Source organism: Microtus pennsylvanicus, chromosome 2 (genome assembly GCF_037038515.1).
Source record: "Microtus pennsylvanicus isolate mMicPen1 chromosome 2, mMicPen1.hap1, whole genome shotgun sequence".
Taxonomy (NCBI): Eukaryota; Metazoa; Chordata; class Mammalia; order Rodentia; family Cricetidae; genus Microtus; species Microtus pennsylvanicus.
In genome coordinates this window covers 45,055,195-45,064,170 of record NC_134580.1, presented here as the reverse complement: position 1 = coordinate 45,064,170, position 8,976 = coordinate 45,055,195, and positions in this window count along the sequence as shown.

Genomic DNA, 8,976 nt, shown 5'->3' with positions numbered 1-8,976 from the left:
CTTCTCTAGTGTCCTGAGGTCAATGGTGAACATGACCCAAGGGGCGCTCTTTCTCATGGTGATCATGGAGAAGACTCAAGCCAAAAAGGAAAACACATTAATTCTCTCATCGCCTTTGCCCACATTCTACTGGTTTACAACCAGTGGGGCAGTGCAATATACCCACATGCTGCAATGTGGGCACAGTGAGGGAATGAACTAGAAAGAGAAAACAAAACTTTCAGGCTCTCAAAGTAAGATAAAATCTATCTATATTCTCTTGGTATTATAAGATTCAAGTGCAAAGCCTAGCAACTATTTGCTCAGAGGATAAGTTCAGCTACTACTTACCTAGAAAATAATGGTTTATTGGAATGTTCTATTGGATTTATGCTCATTCACTAATGTGTCATTTTAGGCTGCTTTCATGCCGATACGGCAGTGCTGTCACAGAGACAGATGGAGGTGTCTCTTGTGAAGCCTAAACATTTCCTGTTCTTTTTCTCAACAGGTTTTCTAACCTCTTCTGTAAGGTATTTGGTCATTTTTGAGATATTTCAAAATTTCAAAATAACAAATGAACAGTTATAATATCTCTCTCTCTCTCTCTCTCTCTCTCTCTCTCTCTCTCTGCCAATTTGACAGAAATTTGGACATACCTTATAAAGAAGAAATTTCAATTGAGGAATTTCTTTGACTGAACTGGCCTTTGGGCATTTCTGTTGATTATTTTTCTTCTTTTTGTTTTTTAAAATTTATAAATTCTTATTTTATTTTATGTTTACATTATGGCTGTTTCAACTACATCTTTCTGTGCACCACATGCAGCCTCGGAGGAGGCCAGAAGAGGGTGCTAGATGCCCTGGAACTGGAGTTACTGTTTCTATAAGCTGCCATGTGGGCACTGGGAATTGATCAGAGGTCCTCTGAAAGAACATCAAGTATTCTTTACTGTTGGCCCATCTTTCAAGATCTATAGGGCATCTTTATTTTATTTTATTTGGATTTTTGAGACAGGGTTTCTCTAACCCACACTAGTAAGAGTGCACATGAGGTCGGTGATAGCTTTCTTCTCCTTCCATGCAGGGCTTCTTTTCAGCTATACGCAAAGGCACAGTTGCTAAAAGACGCCCATACTAGTTGATAAATAACAGAATCCTTAGTCCTCTGTTCCATCATTACAAAGGTTACCTGGGGCATTCTGGGTGCTTCTGAGGTGCTGAATCACAGTGTCCCTGTTTGGTTTGCTGCCTGTGCAGTGGTCTAGGTCATTACACTTATTATCTCATTCCTAGTACTAGGCACTGGTTTCAGGGCTGGGGCCCATTGTATTTCACTCTGAGTAGCTCTTCGAGGTAATTGCTCTCCCTTCCCAAGTGATAAGCGAAAGTAATTCATTACCCAGTTTGCCAATAACACAGCTCACTTATGCAGCCTCTGTCTGACTCTCGTGGCCACGGGAGTCTTCATTTTCAATGGATTGCATTCTTGTTCCTTGACTATTTGTACACTATGCTTCTAAAAGCTATTTTCGAAAAGTTCGTTCTCCCAGCTTTATGGTTCTGGCTTGTCTCAACTGGTTCAACAGTTTCAAAAGAGGAGCAGAGTCACCAGCTCTGTGAATAATTAACTGGCTCAGTTCAATCTCTGGCCTAAAATGGACCACTGAATCTGACTATTTGCTATGAAAAGAGAGACAAAGAAAAAAAAATGTCTCCCTACAGGAACTTTGTAGCACTCAGATAGACAAGAAGACAAAAGAGCCGCTCTAAATACTGTCTGCCCCCTTGTCTGCTAGCTGGTCTCTGCCCAAGGTTACAAAGCTCAGCCCTGAGTTCTTTGATTCCAAGGCGACTGGAAGAGGTTTTGGAAATCAAACACTGTCCAGCTTGAGTCATTATTTGCTGTGTGTGCGACCTTGGGCAAAGTTACACAATTGCCTCTCTCCACTTCTCTCTCCCTTGTAAATGAGAGAAATGGCATCTGTGGTTGCGAGCTAATATTCCACAGTATATGAACAGTCTAAATTGTTGCCACCCAATCAAAATTCTGTACACCGCTGCAGCTTCTCTGGGTCTTATCGCTACAGAAATAGAGCTGGAATGGTGGTGTTTTAGGAGCACATGTAGGAGTCACCAAGGACAAGCCATATGGTCAGTGTGGTGGGATGAGCTGACAATACAGGGTGGGTTCCCAGAGTGCCTGTTTACTAGCCAGGATGGGAATGAACCATAGACCAACAAGTATGCTTTATAGCATTGGTAGAGTGATAAAAATGGGCTCTTTGCTTACGAGTTTGCATTTCTAGGGAAATTTATTCTATGCTTGGTACCATGGGTACCTTAGCCGGTTTGGGTTAGGCTACAGTTTGAAGATTGTTTGCCTCCTCTTCTAGTTAGGTCTCCATCGCTGTGACAGATACCATGACCACCATGACCGAAAACAACATTGGAGATGGAAAAGTTTACATCATCTTACACTTGTCGGTCCCAGTCAGTCATTGAGGGAAATCAAGGCAGGAAGTTGAAGTCAGGACTGCTTGCCGTTCCACACAGCATGACCTCTAACCCAGGAACTCACTCACAGCCACGGAACAGCAGACAGCATGGAAGAACGCTTCTTGGTGGCTTTCTCACGGTCTTATGCTTACCTGGCTTTCTAACGTGGCCCACGACAACCTGCCTCAAGATGGTCCTTCCAAGGTGGTCCGCATCCTCTTACAACAGCTAACAATGAAGATAAACCCCACAGACGTGTTCACAGGCCAGTCTGATCTAGGTGATTCTTCAACCAACTCCTCACTCTCAGATGACTCTACTCTGCATCAAGTGCACAATTAAAACTAAGGCATCCCCTGAATGTTGTTCTCAGAGATGCAGTGTGGGAAAATGGTGCAGAAACTGTAAGGAGGTGATAGCTAATGGCAAATCCTTCTGTTCAATGGGTGTGTGTTCCTGGAAGGGGTTGTGGACCCCCCCATTCATTCTGGTCCCCTGTTTCAAGAGGTGCTCAGGTGATACAGGTAAGGGGACCCTCGTCGGAGGGAAGCCAATAACAGTCCACACCCTAAACTTTGGTTTATTTTGTTGTTGCTGTTAAAGATTTATTTATTCATTATATATACAGTGTTCTGCAGGTCAGAAGAGGGCAACAGATCTTACTACAGATAGTTGTGAGCCACCATGTGGTTGCTGGGAATTGAACTCAGGACCTCTGGAACAGCAGGCAGTGCTTTTACCTGCTGAGCCATCTCTCCAGCCTGTGAACTTTGGTATTAGATTTCTGTCTCTGGGACAACTTGAAGAAAGAAGGATTTGGATGGTGGGTTTGGAAGTCTCAGTTCATGTTTGCCTGGATGTACGGTTCTCGCAGCTAAGTGAGGAAGAAAATGGTGGTGTCGAATAAATAAGCTATATACCTCACATCAGCAAGATAAGCAACAGGAAGGGGGAAGGGTGAGGAAAAGGTAAGCACAAACACATCATGCTTCCAGTGACTGACTTCCTCCAAATTAGACCCCTCTTCCAACTTTCTACTACCTGCTAGATATCAATCATATTGTGAATTAATTAAGGTATTAATCCTGATGAAATCAGAACTCCTATGATCTGATCGCTTTTGAACACCCCTGCCTCTGAATGTTTTCTCCATGGAAAATCAGAACTTCAACCTATGAACCTTTTCAGACTTATTTCATATCCGGACTATAACAACCTCCCCAACTGTGAGCTAAACCAAATAGACATTTCTTGGTTGTCATAGAAAACGAGTAGATACAGGTTGTTATAGTAAACTCCCACAGGTTAGAGGGCTGCGAGGCAAACAGGAAACGGTTGGTGTGATCAGGTTCTCATAGTCACCTGCTTCAGAGCTTTAGATGGCCGACTTCTAGTTACATTAATTTTCTTCTTTCCTTCTTTTGGAAATAGATATTTTTCATTCAATATATTCTGATTATAGTTATCTTATGTACAGGAAAGAAAGAGCTCTTTCTCTCATTCTAGGTTGTGTGTGTGTGTGTGTGTGTGTGTGTGTGTGTGTGTGTGTGTGTGTCAGAGTTTCCCTGTGTAAGAGCCCTGGAACCAGGCTGGCTTCAAACTCACAGAAATCCACCTGTCTCTGCCCTCCCCTTCTATGTTCTGGGATTAAAGATGTGCCTCACCATGCTGGGCTTCTCTATCTCTCTTTCTTTTTTCTTTTCTTCTTCTTCTTCTTCTTCTTCTTCTTCTTCTTCTTCTTCTTCTTCTTCTTCTTCTTCTTCTTCTTCTTCTTCCTTTTTTAAAAATAAAATGCTAATACCCTTCATGAGGACTCTACCCTCATAAGCTACCCCTCTCATCTATCAATACTGCCATATATTATTCCAGTACTATTCATATTTCATCATATGAATTTATAAAAATTTATTCTTTCTTCCTATAGCTAAACTCTTTTCCTCACATGATTCCATGTAATCTCCACAAGTATTTGGGAGTGGTATTGCAGGCCTACATTTTGATAAGAAAGTAGTATTTCTGGAAGTTACAATGGCTAAGAAATGGTCGACCCATGATATGAGTTCTGCATATGCAATGGGATAGCAGACATTTCAATAGTATCAGAGAGAAGACCTTGTAAAAGAGACGTAGTCACACAGGGGGAAAGAGTAAGTATTAGCAAGGCTAGACATTTGAGTAAGTTGTTCCTTCATGTTCTCCTCCTTCCTCCCCTTCTTCCCTCCTTTTTTACTCTCCCTTCCCCCTCCCAATTTTCTCAGGAGATCTTGTCTGTTTCCCCTTCCCCAGGTGATCTATGTATGTTTCTCTTAGGGTTCTCCTTGTTACCTAGCTTCTCTGGGATCGTGGACTATAGGCTGGTTATCCTTTGCTTTACTCACACATAGGTGGATGTTAGACATAAAGCTTATAACTTTCCAGTCTGGCTTTTCCTACTGGCACACACTTGAAGCATCCCCTGTCCCCTACTGTCCTTACTGCAGGGCTATGGATATACTACAGCCATGGTGAACATTTGTGTTTGAAGTCACCCATTTCCTTCATTCATGAAACCTCCCAAACCTCTTTCCTCTATAACAACAAACTTTCCCTTTTCCCAATTTCTTCCTATCCCTTAACTTTCTTCAGCCAAAACCCACACTTTATGCTTTCCTTTCCTTTACTTTGAGACCCCCCCCCCCACTCTCTCTGTCATAATTTCTCTACAGATGTTCACAGATTCCATCTTGAACCACCTGATTTATTTCCTTATTATCTTCTGCTGTCACCATCAATATTGTAGCTACTTAAAATGACCCTCATTTCCATTCTTACTCCCTCACCCCCAAATAAGATCATCCCAATTATAGCAACTATACTGGGCTTTAAAAAAATCACAAGCCAGCTCAAGCTGTGCCTCTAATTTAAAAAAAAATTAATAGGTTTTTACTTGAAGTAAAATTCAAATATTTTGCCATTTTGAAACCCAAACATTTATATGGTACTGCCTACAGTTAGGTTCATTCACCAATGAATGTGTACTGTATATATGACACATGCTGGCAATTGAGAAGGAGAACAGCAGGCAGAAGTCCTTGTCCTCACGGATAACCTTTCAGTGCAGTTTTACTACCTCTTTAACCTTGACCCACAGAAGCACACTTCACTTTCTGTCCACACACACACACAGTGCCATTTCTATGATGAATGGTTTGCCCAACCACATAAGATAACACAGCAACAAAAGCATTTATCCAGTATGACTGTTGCTAAGATACCTATGGTGCACTCTGATGTTTTCTCAAAGGAATCTATTACCAAAAATGAAAATGTGTTTACAATGATTGGAGCTGATTTTTTGACTCAGTAGAACAAGTCACTGTCCTCATCAGTCTTACCAGGCCTCCTGATACTGACATTGTGACCCCAGAAGTATCACCTATCTTGTAAGACTTTTTCCATCCTTTTAGAGGGTAAGAGGCTTTCACAAAGAGGTGGATTAGCTTGTTGAAATGCGCAATGACAAATCCTGGAAGGAGGTGGAAACTTAGCACATGGCCATGTTAGCTCATGCCAATCTTCTCCATACCCAGTTCATTTGAAGACCTTGGAGACATTTCAGCTCTGTCTTCCTGGGGCTTTTTCCCCAAAAATGTCATCTGGTTGTCCCTCACTTTTAATCATCTTAGCTTTACTATCATTTCCTTATCTCTCCTGGATGACTGTCTCATGAAACCATCTTAAGTAATTGTATTTTTCTGGTTTGTTGTTGTTCTGTTTTCCTTAGTTCATGTTCTGTCTCTTCCCCAGAATCGGGAGTTGGTATGTAAATGAAGCTTTGCCTAACTCTTTCAGAGCTCAGATCACTTAAACGTCTGGACAAAGGTAGCTAGCTGCTAGAGACATACTCAATGAGTAAACGGGTGGTCCAGAGGACACACACTCGCCAGAGTCAGGCAGTATGGAGAAACGTCAATGGAAAAGACTCCCCCTGAAGATAACAGAGGATTTGGAGCTATAAGCGATGGATCCAGGTTTTCCTTTACTAGCCCCCTAACTGTCACATCCTCAGAGGTGGTCCCCAAAGTTTGAATGTCACACTCCTAATACTTAGCTTCTCACACGGTGACTGCATTCGCATAGATTCTTTAGTAATCTGTGATGAAGTGAAGTAATCAAGATTAAATGAGGTTTTTAAGATGAGTTCTAATTTAGGATGACAGGCACCTTTTTAAGAAGAGGAATTTAGACTCAGTCAGAGAGAAGGTTGTGTGAAGAAGACACAGGGGAAGGACAGCTGTGTACAAGAGACCTTAAAAACCATTCCCACCAGCACCTTGATCTTGGGTTTTTAGTATGCAGAGCTGGCAGAGGGCCGAGAGGGGCTAGATTCTTGTTGTCTGTGTCACCAGTCCCATCAGGACTAATTATGAAACATTTTTTCTGCTCCTTAGTTTGTAACATGAAGATGGCACTTCACACAGGAGTCAGTTTTGCAAACTCACAATCACAAATCCAAGTTCATAATAGGATGTTAGCACAGGTTTAAGCTTACCTGCCCCAGTCAATTTTTTTTCTTTACTCTTAATTTAAAAATATGAATCTTTGGAAGTTCATTAAAATCTGCCAGATCAGGTAGGATCCGCACTGCCCTCACCATCCTGATAGTCCTTGGAACTGGAATACTTGCAGCTCTTGCAGCTGACTGGAGCCAGGGCATTTGCAGGCTTCAATCCACACACCCAGAAGAGGAAGAATTACCCATGCTGATGTTTCCCTTAGATGACAGAATTCAATCTAAACTCCCAATTTTCTATGGTTGAAGAAGAATTTCACGGAATCATTTGACTTGTTCTCCATGCTAATTTAAACCAACGTTTTGGGAAGGTCTTTGCATCTTGAGTCTCCTTTGGGTCTTCTGGCCCCACAATTTCCAATCCTGCACTTAAGGAACTCAGGAAAATGCAGGATATATTATACACAGGACATGACCTCTGAGCTCCAAGTGGCCACACTATATGTCCTAGATTCGTTCACACAGCCCTTCAAGGAAGGGCTGTCTGTCTGTCTGTCTGTCTGTCTGTCTGTCTGTCTATCTATCTAAATTATATGTGATGAAAAATTTAAGACACACTTGCAATTTGAAATTCACATTTTATTAGGTATCCTGCATTTTAACTGGCTATTTTTAAGTTAATTCCATAGGAAAATCTCTTTGAGTCAGGATTCTCAAACTTGAGCTTCCTGAGCCCCTCCGGGGCGCTTGTTAAATCAGATAGCTAAGCATCACTCTAAGATTCTGTGACTTAATAGATATGAGCCAGGCCCAAGAACTTCTTCAGCAGATTTCCAGGTAACAGGAATCTTGCTTGTTCAGGAGTCACGTGTTGAGAACAACTGTTCTAGAAAATGGAGGGAGAAGAAAGTTCACTTGAGTTTAAAAGTTATGGGACTTGAAAGTGTTTCTTTTATGTGTTGGTTAAATTCTGTTGTGAACTTGACAAGCCTGAGAAATCCATAGGTTTAGGGCACCAGTGAAGCACATCGTGTGTGTGTGTGTGTGTGTGTGTGTGCATGTGTGCGTGTGCATGTGTGCGTGTGTCAAGGTGGAGATTGGGGAAACATTTCCAGAGAGGATGAACTGAAGCCCCTCTCTGAAAGGGGGTAATACTTTCTCACGTACTGGAGTCTTGGGCCAAATAAAATGGGAATCAAGGGCAAAGGAACCATGTGTAAACATTTGCCTGCTTCCTGGCTGCAGCAGGCAGATCATGACTAGGCACAGCACGCTCCTGCCCCGGTGCCTCCCTCACCAGGATGGACTGCATCCCTCAAACCGTGGACTAAAACTGTGAGCCAAAGTTGGGAGGCAAACAAGTTCTTTCTTCTTTCTTTTCTTCCTTCCTTCCTTTCTTCCTTCCTTCCTTCCTTCCTTCCTTCCTTCCTTCCTTCCTCCCTCCCTCTTCCTCCCCTTCTCCCCTCACCCTGTTCCTTTCCTTTCCTTTCTTCCTTTATTCTGTCCTTTATTTATTTTCTGTCAGGTGTTTGAACATGATGAAGAGTAATTTAGCAGCTATTATAATAACTGTAGCATGGAAAGATTAATAACAAAAACCTTCACCTACTTCTTAGCATTTTTTTCAGGATTAAATGGGTTTACAAATAGAAAATCTTTTAGTAGAGGCTGGCACTTTGGTGTACTGCACAGGGGTGAGCATTTTATTATCAATGAATACACCATATTACCTTTGTCTCCAGATTTAAAATGTATTATTCTTTCCCTGACCTTAATTTTCCTGACCATACAGATTTGCCAAAGAAAGTCAAAATGATAATAGAATGAGTAGCTCCAGATTTAAAAATCGAAAGCATTGTGTATTAGAAGTAATTAACTAAAAATGATAAAATTTATAGTACAACTACTGTGGCTCTGGCACATGTTCAAAAAATTGATCATAGGATCACCATATGGACCATCAATTTTACTTTTACTGATAGTCCCCAAAGAAGGGAGTACAAATCA